Source organism: Cucurbita moschata, unplaced genomic scaffold (assembly GCF_002738365.1).
Source record: "Cucurbita moschata cultivar Rifu unplaced genomic scaffold, Cmos_1.0 Cmo_Scf00111, whole genome shotgun sequence".
NCBI classification, from domain to species: Eukaryota; Viridiplantae; Streptophyta; class Magnoliopsida; order Cucurbitales; family Cucurbitaceae; genus Cucurbita; species Cucurbita moschata.
Genome location: NW_019268627.1, coordinates 245,644 through 265,789, shown reverse-complemented (window position 1 = coordinate 265,789; position 20,146 = coordinate 245,644). Strand labels below are relative to the sequence as shown.

General features: G+C 34.4%; 2 non-coding genes across 2 annotated transcripts; both read right to left on the bottom strand.

Moving 5' to 3' along the window:
* Positions 1 to 2,939: 2,939 nt before the first annotated feature.
* Positions 2,940 to 3,012, bottom strand: TRNAF-GAA. Its single transcript has one exon. It is a non-coding gene; the product is annotated as a tRNA-Phe (tRNA).
* Positions 3,013 to 12,670: 9,658 nt separating this feature from the next.
* On the bottom strand, positions 12,671 to 12,742 carry TRNAQ-UUG. Its single transcript has one exon. It is a non-coding gene; the product is annotated as a tRNA-Gln (tRNA).
* Between the last annotated feature and the right edge of the window lie 7,404 nt (positions 12,743 to 20,146).

Below are 20,146 nucleotides of genomic sequence, written 5' to 3'. Positions count from 1 at the left end.
ATGAAGAAATAGGGCCTTGAAACCTCTATAATCGGCTACCCAATAAGAAATCTTTTGTTTTATCTCCAGCGATAAATAAGATTTTGGATGAACTTTGGTAGCGAATATCTTAGGCTACGATCCACGAGAAGTTATCAAATAAATCCCTAGCCCTTTCTTACTTAAGCACAATAATCTAGCATACAATGTACCATATCATAAACAAGTCATAATGTAAACACTTCATAGTCATATCGTTCTCTAACTTACCATAACGCTATTGTTCTATCAATCTATCACAAACCTATCCCTTTCTACCCATAACCTAACCGTATTCTTTCATCAATCTCTCCTATCCATAGCACTCCGGTATTTAACCTAACCTTAACGTTTCATGAACGTATCTTACTTCTATCGTTACATTTCGTTTTGTGCATCCTTCACGTATCCTATCTCAAACATATCCTTGAGTACATCATACCATAATTATTATCATACAAACCACCTATAATAACATAACATAACATATAGGAAGTATATCGATCCATAGACAATTCACACATATCAATATATATATATGACACGTGCAGAACCACAGGGAACGTGTCAACATCAAATATAACCATGCCGATAGTAAGGTCACTTACCTGGTTAGCTTAAGTCATCGTCACAAATATATCCTTAATGAAAGTTCGATTCCGTCGTTATCCTTAATGAAAGTCCATTGAACTTCAAGTCAACGCCCATGACATCAGCTTCAAATTTGAACTCTATAAAATTATTTCTCTAATTTACATTGGCCATTCTTAAATTCTGATATTTCTTGTAAAATTTGATGGAGTTCCTTGCCCTCTGATGTTTCCTGTTTTATTTTTTTAAAAATTATGTTCAACAAAATCTTTTCTCAATCTTCCATCTTCCATCTTCCATCTTCCATCTTCTACTGTAATTATTTTGGAGATATTATTGGCCAATTTTGTTAATCTATCCTTACTTCCAAATCTTCCAAATCTTCCCTTTTTATTTTTACTTTCATTTTTTTTCTCTCTTCTGTTAAAAGTATTCTGGATTTTCATCTCTATTTAGTTTTTTTTTTCTTATTTCCTTTGTTTATAAAATTATTGACAACCTAAATCATTGTAACAATTCAGAGATCTAAACCATTCATCAGATCTAAAATATAATTGATTGTGATTTCCTAAAACTCATATAAAATTATTTTCCTTTAATCTCTAATTCAAAACAAAATAATTGTAACCAAATTAATATTACTTAATAAAATAAGAGGAAGATTTAACATGTCACTATTGACCTCTTCAAATGACGTATCTCCTCAGCCCAAACTAAATCTGCTTAAACTTTTTGTTTTTTGTTTTTTTCTATTTGTTTCTGTAGTAATGAAGAAATTCTGGGTAAATTCCTGATTTATTGCTAGATTTATTTGTAGGGAAGGAGTGGTGAGAGATTGAAGGAAGGAGTAGGGATCTGTTACCAAATGTTTTTTTTATATATATATATTTTTTTATTATTTATTTATTATTATTATTACTATTTTATTTTATTTTCTTCCGTTGTTACCGGAACTCAACTCAGCAACATTGAAAGTAGAATGTACACCGTGATCTTATCATCATCTCCCTCTTCAGGATTCGTCATCGAATCAGAAAAATCATCACCTACATCAAAAGGACTCAATTTAGCAACATTGAAAGTAGAATGTATTGACAATTCTACGGGAACATCAATTTTATTGTTCCATGCAATAAAATGAGTCATTTTACTAAATGTCTTATGGAGCATTTATAGTCAAATAAAGAATTAGGAATCCACTCCCACTCCCAATTCAACTATCCACGCTAACATTAAAATGAAAATTCATGGGTAAAATTATTTACTCTAATTAGTTGAAATTTTAAAAAGAAATAATCACTAAATTTAGATTAAATAGTCAAGTAATTGTAAAAAGAAATAATCACTAATTTTAGATTGAATAGTCAGATGATAGATCATGAAACTTAGTCAATTTGAATCAGGTGCGGTGAACGTGGATCAAACATGTGACCTTGAGATCTATAGTGACACTCTCCCAACTAAGCTATCGACCTAACTTTAAAAATGAAAACTCATTAGTAAGGTATTTAGCTAATTCATTGATATTTTAAAAAGGTGCGGTGAATGTGGATCAAACACGTGACCTTGAGATCTATAGTGACGCTCTCCCAACTAAGCTATCCACCTATCTTTAAAAATAAAAACTCATTAGTAAGGTATTTAGCTAATTCATTGATATTTTAAAAAGGTGCGGTGAATGTGGATCAAACACGTGACCTTGAGATCTATAGTGACGCTCTCCCAACTAAGCTATCCACCTAACATTAAATATGAAAACTCATTAGTAAGGTATTTAGCTAATTCATTGATATTTTAAAAAGAAATAATCACTAATTTTAAATTAAATAGTCAGGAGTCAAGTTATGTGACGTGAATCAGGGCGGTGAACATGGATCGAACACGTGACCTTTAGATTTTCAGTTTGACACTCTCAAAACTGAGTTATCTTTGCTAATATTTGAAGAAAAAAAAATCATAAGTAAAGGTATTTCTGCTAATTCATTATATTTAAAAAGGAATAATCACTAATTTTAGATTGAATAAAGTTATGCAACTTAATGAACTTATGCAAATGGAAACAAGTGCGGTGAACGTGGAGATTAAACATGTGACCTTCAAATCTTTAGTTTAACACTCTCCCAACTGAGCTATCCCTGCTAACATTAAAAATAAAAATTCATAAGTAAAGCTATTTCCACTAATTCATTATATTTTAAAAAGAAATAATAATCGCTATCCCTGCTAACATTAAAAATAAAAATTCATAAGTAAAGCTATTTCCTCTAATTCATTATATTTTAAAAAGAAATAATAATAATCAACTAAACTATAAGGTGCCATGAACCAAGTGCGGTGAACGTGGATTGAACACGTGGCCTTCAGATCTTCAGTCTGACGCTCTCCCAACTGAGCTATCCCCGCAATCATCAAAAATGAAAATTCATCAGTAAAGATATTTTCGCTGATTCAAAAGAAATAATGACTAATTTTTTATATTTTCGCTGATTCAAAAGAAATAATGACTCATTTTTTATTGAATAGTCAAGTTATGCAAATAGAAACAGGTGCGGGTGAACGTGGAGATTGAACAAGTGACCTTCAAATCTTAAATCTGACGCTCTCCAAACTGAGGTATCCTCGCTAACATTAAAAATGAATATTTTTAAGTAAAGATATTTTCGCTAATTAATTGAAATTTTAGAAAGAAATGATCACTAATTTTAGATTGAATAGTCAAATTGTGCAACGTGAACCATGTGTGGTTAACATGGATCGAGCACGAGACCTTCAGATCTTCAATCTAACGCTCTCTCAACTGAGCTATCCACACTAACATTAAAAATGAAAATTCATCAGTAAAGATATTTTCGCTAATTAATTGAAATTTTAGAAAGAAATAATGACTAATTTTAGATTGAATAGTCGGGTTATGCAACTAGAATTAGGTGCGGTGAACGTGGAGATCAAACACGTGACCTTCAAATCTTCAGTCTGACGCTCTCCCAACAGAGCTATCCCCGCTAATATTAAAAATAAAAATTCATAATTAAAGGTATTTCCGCTAATTCATTATGTCTAAAAAAGAAATAATCACTAATTTTAGATTGAATAAGCAAGTTATGTTTTTAGATTGTATAGTCAGATAATAAACTTGTATTAGGTGCGTTGAACGTGGATAAAACACGTGTGACTTTCAAATCTTCAATCTAACAATCTCCCAACTGAGCTACTCTTGCTAACATTAAAAATGAATATTCATCAGTAAAGGTATTGGGTACACTTTTAGAAATTCAACAAAAGACAATAGTATTGGACTGAGATGCCAGATTTAAATCTCGCTTCTGGAAAATTCAACAAAAGACATTGGGTACGCAGTTATAGTACGACATTCCACCCATAAACAGATGGTCAAGACATGTTGAGGGTATGTGAGATGGATTTTGCAGGAAGTTGGGATAAGTACCTACCCCTTATGAAATTCGCTTATAATAATACTTGCCAAGCCACCATACAAATGGCCACATACGAGGTTCTCTATGGACGAAGATTTCGATCCCCTATCTTTTGGGAAGGAGGGGGGCAAACGACAATTATTCGGTCAGAGCTGGTGCAAATTACCAACGCCACAGTCTAGAAGATTAAAGCTAGGATACAAACCGCACAAAGCCGAGAGAAAAGCTATGCAGACCTAAGGCGCAAGGACATGGAATTGTAGGTAGGGGATCATATATTCCTAAAGGTAGCACCCCATGAGAGGGGTGCTCAGGTAGGGTAAAAAGGGGAAGTTAAGCCCTAGGTTTATCCGTCCCTTTGAGATATTAAAAAGGATTGGATCTGTGGCCTATAGAATCGAGCAATGCCCAAACTTGTCTGCAGTACATAATATCTTTCATGTATCCGCACTACGAAAGTAGACCCTAGATCGTTCGCACGTACTAGCTCATGAAACTCTCTTCTTGAAAGATGACCTAACGGATAAAGAAGGCCCGATTCAAATAATAGACAAGAAAGTGAAATGATTGAGAAACAAGGAAATCTCTCTTGTTAAGATCCTATGGAAGAATCATAGAGTAGAAGAAGACATTTAGGAAAAAGATGGCAAATAAGAACCTTGTACCCTGACCTATTTTAGAATAAGCACTTTGGATGACCGAAAGTTTTCAAAGGAGAGGAGAATTTGCAACACTCAAGGTCTCAATAAGAGACAGTGTATAATCCCTACTAGGTTGTATCTAGAAGCAAAGAACAAGTAAAATTGAAAAAACATTGAGAAAATGGTACTTTTTCTAATTTTTATAAACTTCTCGAATCATTAAATTTTTTATAGAATAAGAATTACACTCAAAGACACTCCTCCAAACCAATTCCTTTAGCCTGAAGAAAGGATATGGAAGAGGTTCAATGAAGAAATAGGGCCTTGAAACCCCTAGAATCGGCTACCCAATAAGAAATCCTTTGTTTTATCTCCAGCGATAAATCAGATTTTGGATGAACTTTCGAAGCGAATATCTTAGGCTACGATCCACGAGAAGGTATCATCAAATCAATCCCTAGCCCTTCCTTGTAATACCCATCTTTAAGTTTCACGAAGAAATCGAAGAGAGAAACGCTGTAAATGTGGCTGTACAGTCCGAGTTTCAGATGGCGGCGACGCGAAAAATGCGCATCTTCTTCCTGTTCAGAGGAAGAGAACGATGATATGACCAGTCCGGGTTTTCTCAATTTTAGCTCCATTTCAGATCGATTCTCCTAGAAAATCTTTTGGTTTCAGAAAATAGACACAATTAAGGAGTATGTGGAAGGAAATATGAAGTAATTCAGATACTGGAAACTTAAGAATGGACGTCCCAAATGTCGACGACGAGGCAAGTAGCCACCTTGGACTTTTTGTTAAGAAATACTTGTAGAAATCGCTTGGATTTTCATATGAACCCTAAACCAAGTATGAATTAAGGATATATGAAAGAGAAACCCAAAGAACCGTGAGTTAAGACCCTGAACCGATTAAATAGCTCGAGATTTAAGTAACATTAAAATAACCTACTATATGAGCTCCGCTGCCTATCAAATTTTAATACTGAGCATATTATAGTATGTTGAGGTTAGATATTAAATTTGGTGGTCATTGGATAAGGATAAGTAGGTAAACCAAGAAACAGTGTAAAATGACCATAATGCCCCTAAGGTAATTTACCTTCGGTTCATGACCTAGATGACCTTCAAATGGTATGAAATTCATCAGTAGATCTTATTTTATGAAGTGTTATATGAATCCTTATCCCAAGAGGTTTATATAAGGTAATGAAGTTTAGGAGTTATTGGAAAACTTTAGTTAGCGAAACTAAGATACGGGAGAAAATGCTCATCACGATCCATATGACCTTTGCCATGAATTACGATGTTTATGAGTTTTGTAGTCAATGTTACCAATGTTTGCTGCACACAAAAAAAGATAGGAAGTTAAATTTTTAAGTCACTTTTGGAAAGTGTGGTGGATAAATTGGGTACCAAATTATTGTTTTCAACTGCATGTCATCCTCAGATTCATGAGCAAACTTAGGTGGTTAATAAAATATTAAGAGCATTGCTTAGGGCTATTATTTATAAGAATATTAAGTCATAAATTGGGTAACAAATTATTGTTTTCAACTACATGTCATCTTCATATTAATGACCAAATTGAGGTGGTTAATAGAACATTAGGAGCATTGCTTAGGGCTATTATTTGTAAGAATATTAAGTCTTGGGACGAATGTTTGCCACTCATTGTTCTCTTTTTGAAGTTGCTTACGGATTTAATCCACTTACACGTCTTGATTTGCTTTCTATTCATTCTAATATTTTTGTGAGTAAAGCAGCCACAAGTAAGGCAAATGGGATCAAAACATTGCATAAAGAGGGGGAAGGAGACAATTGAGAAACAAAATTTTAATGTTGCTTCAAGAATTAACAAAGGACGGAATGAAATCATTTTTCAACCCGGTAACTGGGTTTGGATACATTTTCGTAAGGAGTGATTCCCATCTCAAAGGAAGACAAAGTTACATCCAAGAGGGGATGACCCTTATCAAGTCCTTGAAAGAATTAATAACAATGCATATAAAATGATCTTCTAGGAGAATTTTCAGCACATTCTACTTTCAAAGTTGCTGACTTGAGTCCTTTTGATGTAGGTGATGATTTTCTTATTCAAGGACGAACCCTTTTGAAGACGGGGAAGATGATATGGATCACGGTGTTTCAAATGTTCCAACTGGACCTATTACATGATCCAAGACCAAGAAGATTCAACAAGCATTCACTCTTCATCTACAAAATTGGATAGGCTCGGTTCAACTATTATTTCATGTGTTACAAGCTTATTAGATTGAGAAATGACCATTTGGAGCTTCAGAAGTGAATATTTACACAGTTGAAGGAGCAAATGAAGTTGCAAGCATCATTACATGAGTTATTAGAAAACTTTATTTATTTTTAATTTCATAAAGTTTGTAACGGTAGAATTGTCAAATTGACTTCGTTTTTTTTTAGATTTAAGGGGATCGAGATTAAATCCCGGCCACTAACTTATTTTGTGGGAGACTATAAATGCCCCCAAATTATTATGTAACAATCAGATTTGTGATGAATGAAATTGATCTCTCAAGTTGAGAAGTTTCCCTTCAAAATCCGAGCATCATCTATGCAAGTTTCATGTCATTCTTGTGGTAGAATTGCATATGAGCCATGCAGTCACTCTTTCACATTGTGTGGTTCAGTGAAATTCTCAACCTTCTACTTATTTGTTGGGATTTCTTTTCTCCCTATTCATTGTAATTTATCCTGATACAAACAAGTTTATTTTTGTAGGGAATGTATTAAGCACATGGATTTATTAATTACGGTAAACTTTTGTATAAAACGAAGTAAATACAAATGGAGTAACATGAGATAGAAGTAAACATAGTAATAAAAAGAAACTACATAAACTTAAAGGAAGTTAATCCCATTTTACAATATAAATATTGTTCAATTGTAGCAAAGAAGTAGTTTTGAAAACTAGCCACTCCAGGTCAATCTATGTTTGGAAAACTAAAATAAAGAAAAAATAAATAAATAAAAATATTTTTCGAAAACTTAGTTTGGTGTGAAATTTTGCTTAAAATTCAAATGTTTTTTTTAAAGGATAAAACACATAATTTTGAAATAAAACAAAAAAATTAATAAATAAATAAATAAAATAGTTATCAATGCATGGGCTCCGGTGGCAATGCTGCTTCAACTGTGTGGTAGACCATGTGAAGTAAACATGACAATAATAGTAGGTTCTAAAGCACAAAAATATGTGGATAAATTTCATATATTGAGGTGCCGAAAACATATACACACGGGCAACTAAAAATAATAGATCCACCATAAGGGCATTTGGCTAGTGGTATGATTTTCTTTTTTTTTTAACAAATTAGGTGGAATGAACAAACAAAAATAATGAGTTTAAAATTACCAAACAAAATATCAATTTTCAAATGGAATGGAGACAACAAGAATATACAAAGGAAATTTTTGTATATACGATTCTCTTCAAATCTTGGAAACTATGAGGATTCCTCTCCTTTCTTGACATAAAGACTTACTTTTTCAGGATTTGGACCATAAACAGTTATCTACTCTTACTCCTACTCCCTTCTCTAAGAATCAACATAGCATAATCATTCCATGAAGGCCGAGGTAGTCTTATAAAAGAAGATGAGGGTACCATTTTCAAATCATTCCATGAGGACTTGAGAAAGTTTTGTAAAAGAAGATGAGGGTACCACTTTCTATTGCATAATTTCTATGTGAATAGAGAATGAACCATGTTCTTGGGATATAAGATAGAGCCTCGAGCCTAACATCAAAGGCATGACACAAATTGTTCTATGATATTTTTTTTAGGAACTCTTTGTTATGTTGTCCGCTGAAGGTTTCAGGAAAGGGACACAGATTCTCTATTGCACTAATCTCCCAATAGAAGTTTTACCTAGGTCATCTGTCGTCACAATCCTTTTCAGAAAGATGCGACCAAATAACCGATGAAGAAGTTTCAGAGGGCCATAGGTTCGAATCCTGTCACCTTGATGTGGTATTCTTTGGGGCCGAAGTGCAAAGCCCCATAGCCTATATGTGGTCAGGAAGGCAGGCGAACCGCGCACCTTAAAAAAAAAATGAAGATCTCCTTTTCTATAACACGTAGCATGTCATTCTTTTTTCTTTTGAAACCCCTTACATTATCAGTCATCATGTAGGTTTTTGGTATCATATATCGAGATAATTATTATGAAAAAGCTATTCCACTAGTGTGACTGAGATACCCTTTCTTTGTGGTATCAGTCATGCTATTTGAATAGCTTGAAGTCATCATAGCCTCTCCACCGGTTTCGAAGACTCCTTCGGCATCAATGTGCTCCAATGAAAGAGATCAGACCCTTTCCTGAACTAGAACCGGGCACAAAACGCCGAGAAAAAAGTCGAAAGCGAGCTCTTTTCGTGTATACGCAATCTCGAAACCCAATTAGCTCACGGGCTGACTCCTCAACCCTTGCGAGTATGAGTGCTTGGTAAGAGAGAATGTCGAATGAGAAAGACATTCGATTACAGCAACATTCGCAACTACCAAAGTGCACTAAACCTAGTAGAGATCTTCGACCTAACGATAATGGAACTTCAAGTCCATTTAATCAATCCGCTTTGTACCTTATTGTTGACCGAATCGGATGCACACCAGCCCTAAATTGTCTCTCAGTCACCCAGAGAGGAAAGGAAGATCAGATCCGAAGTTTACGAAGCGAAGAGAAAGTGGATATGAGTTCAACACGCTTTCATTTTCAAAAGCTTCGCTTGCCTACAGTACTTTATTCAGGATCTGAATTCCTTGATCATTTCTTTGGCGTATAACACAAATGAAATCGCTTCCCTGACCGCCCATCTTATGAGTCCATTCTTGTCTTGTTGGTTTGTTGTACTATTCTATACCTCTCCTGATTGATAGAAAGACGTTCGGGAATTGGGAGGGCATATTGTGAGGGAAATTTCCTTTTCACGGTAGGCAAAGGTAAAGCGGGAGCTGCATATGTCCACGGTGATCAAGGCAGAGCGACTCCTTCTTTAGAAGAGGTTGGTTTTATCAAAACTGTTAGATCCGCTTTCATTAAAGAAAAAATAGGAGCTCTTGGTTTGGACGATGTCGATTCGTAAGGCAATGCAGACTCGACTCAGGATGTGAATTTCTCTTTTCATACTGCTGCTATGAGCCGAAAGAGCTGGTAAGCTATCTCGCTAAACGAAAGGAAAGAGCACGTACGGGTTGACCTTGTTACGAGGGGCGGGGCCAGCCAAAGAAGGTCAGTCGGACTAGGTTAGAACCCTTGATCCGGTTAAGCTAGGTTCTTGTTGGGTTTTATGTCCTAAAACTTATAGTTTGTAAACAAAAACATATTCTATTTTCAATAAAGTTATTATTGTTGTTTATTCAGTAAACATTGTTATTGAATAAAGTGAACTTTACGATCATTAATCTAAATTCAATAAACTAAGAACACTCTGGCTATAGTACGATTACTTGAACTATATGTAGAGACATAAGAGTGGATCAAGTTCAAGTATATATAGTCAAAATGATCTATAGTATAAGGATAAGGCTTAGTACCTTATTCTGGGGACACTATGGGTGCGGCCCACTTTTGTATATGATATAAACAATGTGATCACTAAATTGTACATGTGGAGACATGTGAGTGGGGGCGTCCTATGCAATGAGTATTGCACAAGATTGGACCATGAAGAAAACCACTCTCACTTTATAATGTCGTTTACTGTTGAGACTGATTTTCTTTTCATTCGATAACCTAGGTAACTCGGTTTTAATCCTGAGCTAACCATGAACTCCTGTTTATTGGGAATTATCCTTAGATTTGCATGGGTGAGAGTGGCTCTAGTTCGCTGACTCAATAGGCCTCCCATTTCAGGGGTAAGACTGGGTGAATGGCTAGGGACGTGGGGTGCAAGATGAAATTCACTCCTACAAACTTTTAAGGATAGAAGAGAGGTAGTTCCCTTAAGCACTGACTCCAGGTCTTGAACAAGGGGCCCCACCCTCTCATTAGCCTGAGAGGGATTCGGTTTACTGGTTGGACCACAAACCAATTATTCATTAGAGGATTAGTGAGACATAAGAAACAAGAAGTAACTTTAGGGGTAAAATGGTAAATTGACCCAGCTCTAGTTACGAACAACCTGTGAAGAATCGACTTACTAATTATGGTTATATCTAATGGATAGAAATATATCTATAGTGAGGGGAGTGCAACTACTAGGCTATAGTGGAGTGTCCTAGTAGTTAACGAATGTTGGTTAACAAGGTTAATGAGTTTAACCGGTTAATCTTGGATCGTTGGAGCCCATGATCTATAGGTCCATTAGGTCCCTCTGCTAGCTCATATCGGACTAAACCATAGAACAGTGTGATGAGTGAGTTCGAAGTGTTCGAATTCAACTTAGGGAATATGCACAACATATATACGATATATTTAACTGCATTTTTGTTTTATTTACGAATTAAACAAAAAGAGAGAATCTGAGATATTTAAATAAGATTTAAATATCTTAATCAATTATGTGTCGGAATTGATTGGGATTGGCATTTGAATTAATATTAAATATTAATTAAATAGTTTAATTAATAATTTAATGTTACTTTAATTTGAAATTCATTATTCAAATTAATTGTTGAATTAAAATGAAGGAAGTCAAAATGTTGACTTTATTTAATGAAAAAAATCCATATTAGTGGAATCTTGAGGTGTCAAAATTTGGTTAACTCAAACATGCATGCTTGCCACATAATCCCAAACATTTGAGTGAAATTTTAAGTGTCAAAATTTGGTGATCTCAAATTTGCATGAACATGCAAACATGACTCTTTAAATAGAGTGATCATGGTACATGGAAGGTCTTCTTCTTCTTGGTGACAAGCCTTGAGAAAAAACCTCTCACAAACACTCTCTTCACATATACAAAATCCCTCCCAAGTTTAGTCACTCACCAGATTCCACAATCCTATTCTAAGGCCGGAGAATAGTGGAGAAGACACTAATGGTGGTTCGAAACCGGTTCGTGAGGAAAAAAGAGTTTGAACTACAAAAGGTTAGTATCTAAACTCGTTAAGTTTTAAGACTTATACACATGCTAGTTATTTACTATAATTGATGTTGTAAAAGTTCCTAAGATCCAAATTGCTTCCGCATGTGTTATATTAACACCATCAGTTCTTCCATGCGAGAATGTATGCGTATCGGTATCCTCTTTAGGACTGGTTGGTTCCTCTTTTTGTTTATGCATTTGGAGAAACCTGCTAAGCCCGCCTTTCTTACCAGGTGTGATTCAATCTTTCAGCTCAAACTTTTCTATCGTCCGACAGAAAAAGTAGGAGTACGACTACCTTTTCCTTTTCTTGCTCGAGCCAAGGGATCATTCAGTTTCTACCAAAAAGTTCGCTATCTATTAGTTGTCGTAAACGAATGTATTTCTCATTTCATGTTAGCTCCTCCAAGAGCTTCCTAGTCCGTAGTAGATGAAACCCGTAGTAGATGAAACCTTGGACTTCTATCGGACTTATAGCATTGCCTGGTGAGCTCGCCGTTGAGGGTTGGCCTTACAGGAGATCGAGCAGCCTTTCTATCCCTATATGGTATGCTATACTTTCCCGCTTATCGTGCAACTAGCCAAAGAGAGAGGAATCATGTCAATCAATTTGTATGTGCATTTTGTCCCATTTTTTCATAAAGTCGGCTCATAGATCAAGAAAGAATGAAGCTGCTGCTTACAGGGACGGGTATGCGATACGTCTTTTCCATACTCGCCTTTTCTTTAACCCTGCTATCAACCACCTTCAACCTAGCCATTCTCGCTTGTTGCTTTGCTTTATGAGGTCTCCCCACTATAGTCTTCAAACAAGTAGAGGTCATGTTCATGAAGCCTTGGAAGGCATGAAGCGGAGCAAGTTTGGAATAACTTAAGAATGTTACACCTTATGCCTTAAGAAAATTTGTATTGTCGTTCTTAAAGGTCCTACCGGGAGTTGAACCCAGGTTGTTGGATTCAAAGTCCAAAGTGCTAACCACTACACCATAGAACCCCTTGTAAAAATTTATTTTGGAATGGTTTTTCCTATTTTATGCAGATTCCACAAGAAGAGAGATCCTATCACGAGTAAAACTCAAGTTATTGGATTCAAAATTCTAGAGCTGTTTTATCTAACTCGTTGTGATCTTGAGCACCTTTAGAGTGGTTGCAGAAGTAACCCTCCAGTGTTGATTGAAGCTCTTAGAGAACATGTAATTTTATATATTTCTTATAGTTAATTTATATATTGTTGTATATTACAAACAAATTGAAATAATACTTTACATCCCAGTCTTTCTTTCTTCCGTGCAAAACTTAACATGAAAACTATATTATTTCAATATTCACTCGAGAAACAAGGGGTGAAAACTATATTATTTCAAACCCTCCATTATTGCTTCTACTTTGCGTGAAAATGCTTTCACTAAACCATGTTACTAACTGGTTGATTTGGTTCGGTTCAATTCTTAGGTCCACTAGATTGAATCGACCTAGCTCAATTAAACTCTTGATAATATAAAAATCATAAGATTCTTAAATTACGTTAACTAAAAGTTTAACCCCTAATTTTTTTTAGAATATTTATCTTTGTGTCTAGTTGATCTCTAAATGCTTAGAAGTATCTAATAAGACTTCTATTTAAGGAACTTTTCTCTATAAAAGATGTAAGACTTGAGGTTTATTATTAAGGAATTTCAAATGAGTGATTTGATATATCACAGAGGACAAAATATTTATTTGTTTCAAATATCTTATGTTGACCATTCTTTTTCTAATGGCATTAGATTGAATCTCATTAATAACAATATCCCAAAACTCAGATAAAGATGACATCAAAATTAATACTTTAATTTCATCTTCAAAATTTATTTTCACTTAACTCAGTTGACTTATAATCATAATAGTCATTTATTCAACAATAAGGGTGTTAGCATGCATTTGGAAATGAACCATATCTAAAAAATTTAGATAAAATAGAAAAGAATGGTAATCTCAAAGACAATGATACTATGTGAAACTAGCCTCAACTTAACTCTTAGGGGCGGTAAACCAACGGTTCCTTCACCCAAGACCCATGGCCCAACTCCTAACATGGAAGGGATAATCTAGAGAATCATTCCAAGAACCCTAACGGATGGGTTACAAACTCACACTATCAAGCTCGACAACAAACAATGTCGCCGGCAAACTTAGGAATAAAAATAGGAGACATTTTATAGATTTAGGAGGAGTAAGTGAAAACAAAAAGAGAGTCATGACCCATTTTCGGTGGGTTCTCGAAGCACCGATTGCAAGTTAAGAGAGGTTGAAAACAAAGTAGAATGTTTTCTCGAAATAAAAAAAGAAATAAAATATAATGAACACATATATTTACATTTACATTATATTCAAAATATCATAAATAGTTGGTGTTGTTTGTCTAGGACAATCTTAGTTTTTGACCATGTTCATAGTGGGTGAAGTAGCCAAATTGTAAGTTTTTGACCATGTTCATAGTGGGTGCTTGGATATCACACTCTTTCTTAATAATTTCTTGATTCTTGTCCAAGAACAGTGGCCCTTAGGTTCTAAGTACATGGTTCTTTTCCTTTAGACACTCGGTGGTCGGCTTTGTCCAAAATAAAAGGGCCCAACCAGATTCTAAGTACATGGTTCTATTCCTTTTCCTTTATTGGGGTTGAGGTGATTTAAATGGTTAATGCGATAATCTGGCTTTTTTCGAGGTCTCTCTTATTGAACGCCATCATGGTTGAGATGAGCACTCGAGTGAGTTTGACAAGGAGACCCGAATTTAAACTTTACCTACGTTTGAGAGGCACTATAATGGTCAAGTTCAATGGTATTTTAGATTAAAAAGACTTTTATGAACTTTGTACCTTTGTTAGTGTTACTTTGTACCTTTGTTAGTGTTATGTTATAGACATTTGGTCAAGTTCAACGAGTGGGGTTGAGGTGATTCAAATGGTTAATGTCACTTTATTTGATTCAAATTGTTAATGTGATAATCGAGTTGAATAGTTACAGGTTATTTCCAAGGTCTCTCTTATTGAATGCCAACAAGGCTGAAATGATTGAGATGAGCACCTAAGTGAGATTGACAAAATTGAAATAAAATCAAATAAAATCACTAAAAAAAATCAATAAAATTGAAAAAAAATTGAAAAAAAATTAGCCTTATGACACTTCCTTCAACTCGAAGGGCAGTAAATCAAGGATTCCTTCGCCCAAGACCCATGATCCAACTCCCAACATGGTAATGATAAGCTATAGAATCATTCCAAGAACCTCAATGGATGGGTTACAAACTCACATTACCAATCTCGACAACTGGACGTGTCATCGGCATTAGAAGAACGACTGCATCAGAGCAAGTCATGGGGATAGAAGATCCCGTTGAAGGTGTAATCTTCAGCCCAACGAGGCAAGCTTTTGTAGAAGCAAGAACCCTTGTATTAAAGAAATTAACACCTTCTTATACAAAATTTGGATCAACCAAGAGATAAAGCTAGAATTAGAGGATGAGATCCAAGATTGAGAAACAAGATTTGGAATCTTTTTCTAAACTGAGTCACTTCACAATCGAACTTGATCAATGCTTGATTGATTGAATGACTCAGATGCAATCTACCACAAGAATTGCATGAAACTTAGAAATGACAAAGATACGCTCAGATTCCTATAAGAGGGATCGTCTCAACTTGAGATATCAATTTCATTGATCACAAATATGCTTTTACATAATAATTTTTGGGTATTTATAGTCTTCCAACAAAAGAAGTTAGTGGCCGTGATTTAATCTCGATCCCTTTAAATCTCCACACAAGACGAAGTCAATTTGAGCATTACAAACTTTATGAAATTATCCCGGCCACTAACTTATTTTGTGGGAGACTATAAATACCCACAAATTATTATGTAAAAATCAGATTTGTGATGAATGAAATTGATCTCTCAAGTTGAGAAGTTCCCCTTTAAAATCTGAGCATCATCTATGCAAGTTTCATGCCATTCTTGTGGTAGAATTGTGGTTGAGTGAAATTCTCGACCTTCTACTTATTTTTTGGGATTTCTTTTCTCAATATTCATTGTAATTTATCCTCATACAGACAAGTTTATTTTTGTAGGGAATGTATTAAGCACATGGATTTAATTACGGTGAACTTTTGTATAAAACGAAGTAAATACAAATGGAGTAACATGAGATAGAAGTAAACATAGTAATAAAAAGAAACTACATAAACTTAAAGGAAGTTAATCCCATTTTACAATTGTAGCAAATAAGTAGTTTTGAAAACTAGCCACTCTAGATCAATATATGTTTAGAAAACTAAAATAAAGAATAAATAAATAAATAAAAATATTTTTCAAAAACTTAGTTTGGTGTGAAATTTTGCTTAAAATTAAAATGTTTTCTTTTCTTTTCTTTTCTTTTTTTTTTAATAAAAGGATAAAATACATAATTTTGAAAAAAAAAAAATAGTTATCAATGAATGGGCTCCGGTGGCAATGCTGCTTCAACTGTGTGATAGACTATGTGAAGTTAAAATGACAATAATAGTAGGTTCTATAGCAGAAAAATTTGTGGATAAATTTCATATATTGAGGTGCCGAAAACATATACACACGGGCAACTAAAAATAATAGATCCACTATAAGGGCATTTGGTCTAGTGGTATGATTTTTTTTTTTTTTTTTTTACAAATTAGGTGGAATGAACAAACAAAAATAATGAATTTAAAATTACCAAACAGAATATCAATTTTCAAATGGAACGGAGACATAAGACCATTCGAAAAAAGAAAAGGACAAAAGAAAAATATTAAATACATTTTCAACTAATGCATTTGGTTGAGAGATATTATGGCCAATATAAGAAAAATATAGCATTAACTAATTTTCATGGACACATATGGATCCTTAGCATACTAAAATGACGGTTATTATTGGTAGCAAACCAATAACAATTCATATCAGCAAAATCTTCCAGTTGATAATTAGGTCAGAGAAAGAACTTGAATTTATTTTTATATCTATCAACATGTTTGCTACTTTTATCTAAAACTTGATCACGAGTATTTCTTATTTGCATTGTAAAATTATGTATTTCTATGGATATCATTTCTATTTCTAGAATTGAAACAAAAACATGTGGATAAATTTCAAATATTGAGGCGCATAAAAGATATGGACCAGCAACTAAAAATGATAGTTCCACAATAAGGCATTTGGTCTAGTGGTATGATTCTCTCTTCGGGTATGAGAGTATATTAGATTTGAAATAGGTTTTTTAAACCTTGAACCAAGAAGTAATTCAGATGGATATTTGGAAAGAAAAAAAAAAGGAAGCTATATTTAATTATAATTTACCGATTCTCTTCAAATCTTGGAAACTACGAGGATTCCTCTCCTTTCGGGACTTGGACCATAAACAGTGAACAATAACATTTAAAGAAGGCCGAGGTAGCATAATCATTCCATGAAGGCCGTGGTAGTCTTATAAAAGAAGATGAGGGTACCACTTTCAAATCATTGCATGAGGACTTGAGAAAGTTTTGTAAAAGAAGACGAGGGTACCATTTTCTATTGCAGAATTTCTATGTGAATAGAGAATGAACCATATTCTTGGGAGATAAGATAGAGCCTTGAGCCTAACATCAAAGGCATTACACAAATTGTTCTATGGTATTTTTTCTAGGAACTCTTTGTTATGTTGTCCGCTGAAGGTTTCAGGAAAGGGACACAGATTCTCTATTGCACTAATCTCCCAATAGATGTTTTACCTAGGTCATCTGTCGTCACAATCCTTTTAAGAAAGATGCGCCCAAATAACCAGTGAACAATAACATTTAAAGAAGTTTCAGAGAGCAAGAAGAGAATTGTGATAGAAGTTGCCCTAGGTAAAACTTCTTTAAATGTCTTAGCCAATCATGACTTCAAAATGAGGAGTCTCTTGGACAATAATAACATATGGACAACAAATGTCTTAGCCAATTGTGACGGTCATGATTGCTCAAGGCGTGTTGCCCAAATAATCGGTAAACAATAGCATTGCCCAAATAACCGCCTTGGACAACAAATTGTTTACGAGAATTGTTGAGACATGCAACATGCAACCACAGGCAACACGCCTTGGGCAATCATGACTGTGACATCTGCCCCCACACAATTTATTGGATGAGGCTGACTTTAGGTCTCTCAATGCGCTTCCAGCTGATCTCATAATGAGGAGTCTCTTCTAACCTACTAGGTGCTGTTGAAAATCACTTTTCGGTTTGCTGAGTATTCATGTCTTCTCTGTTCGTGTCTTTCCTACTTTCTTCGCTTGAAACTTTTTCTTATTTGTATGACGTCATACCATCTGCTTCTGCTTGATGTCTTCTTGGTCGAAATAATAACGTTTCAAGTTACTAACGTGGACAACAAGGTTAGTCCGCATCCATAAGAGCAATTGGATTCTATATGATGTCTTCATAATCTTATGGATAATTTTAACTAGTCCATAGTATTTTCACACTAGTCTTTGGTTCTTGTTGCTTTGGACTCGAAGTTTATTTGAACTTAACTTATATGAACTCTTTATTTTTTTTGAAATTATTGTGGTTGACGCTTCCGACTGACCCTTCTCTGCATCCGTCTAGATGATATTTTTGTATGAACATGTGTTGCTTCAGTGGTTTGTTTCTGTCTCCCTTCTTCAGTATCTGACCTTGTTTTCATCTCTCCTGGTGGGGATAAATCCATTATCTGACCTTGTTTTGCGTCGTGGTGTTCATGTAGTGGCAACAAAGTTTCTATTGAGGTTGGCTCACTCGAGCTCCCCTTTTAAATTACAACAATAGCAGCAAGCGTAGATTCATCATGGCTATGATTCTTTCTCAACTGTAGTATCGACATCATTTTCAATCCTCTTGGTTGATGAATGTTTTTCTGAATGATCGTCGGGTTAGACTCCATTACCACTAGACATTTTGCTAGGGGCATGTAACTGACTTTGTGTTTCAGCAGGACGTTCATTCCTGACACGATGTCGAAGTCATCCATTTCAACTATCACTAAACAATTTGCCTAGTCCAAGGCTCCAGCTTGATTAGAGTTCTCATTGTGACTCTTAAGACACGTAAAGCTTCCAATTTGACGGCGTTCATCTTTCCTGTATCTTGATGCCAAAGGATGTTAAAATATTTTGCATCGGTCTCCATCATGAGTTGTGGGTGGCTCTAGAGTTGACAATGGTGTTCCTTACTACGTTGTGCTTTACCCAAACCTCGACATACATAATATATATATATATATTCATTTAACTATAACACATATGGTCCATGGAAGAATTGTAACTCTTATGCTCATTAATATTATAATGGCTACTACCTAAATTATAACCTAAAGTTGATAATTGATGTCCAATTAGCCAACCCTAAATTTGTAATCATTGTGGAGTGATTGAAATTACAATGGAAGTAGTTTAAACTCCTAGTACCTTAAATGAAGTTGGTCTCTTCTAGTAAAACACGAATTTCTCTTTAATATCATTAATACAATTATGCTTCATCTTGAACCTACTAAACATGAAACTAAAACTGCGTTCAATTTAACTCCATTTTATTGTCATCTTGAATGACGTGTAGGATATATTCTTGATTTACCTTGATATTTCATATTAGTTAAGCTTTTTGCAAAATCACAATTAGACAACAACAAAGATGAACTTGGGTCTATTTATTTTTTTAAAGAAAATTTCTTTCTCCATCTTATTCCTAATAACGCTCAACTAAATTCATATTATGCTAAGAAACAAATTTTTGCAAGAAGTAAAATATGCAACTTTAACTAAAATTTCATCTAAACAAATTTTATTGCCATAGAACATAGATGACAATTATAGCCTTCAAACAAAAACAAGAGTAGTTGTGGTGAACCGGATAGAAACTCTAGTGTTCATCCATAGTATACAACCACTACCTAAATTATGACCTAAAATTTTGAAAACATAAGTTGTTGAAAATTACATAAAATAATTCCCTAAATCCAAGAACTCGTGTCCAATTAGTAAATCCTATAGATAGTAGCTAACATAGAGTAATTGAAGCTCCACACGAAGTAATTTAAAGTTCTAGTTACTTAACTAAAGTTTATCTCGTCTTTAATGAAGCTTGAGTTGCACTTAAGTTCATGAAATGTTTATAGACTCCAACTTTTAGTACTATTAATGCAATTATATTTCATATGAGTTTGTCATAAATCAAACTATGGTACATTCAAGACAACTTTATTTTCTTGTCATACGACGCAAAATAGAAGAATTAAATCAAACAAATTGATGAACTGAGCCGAATAAATCCAACCCAACCAAACTGATTAGTTTGATTCATTTGTTGGGTTGTAGTTTATTTGATAACACTTGTATATTGGAACATGC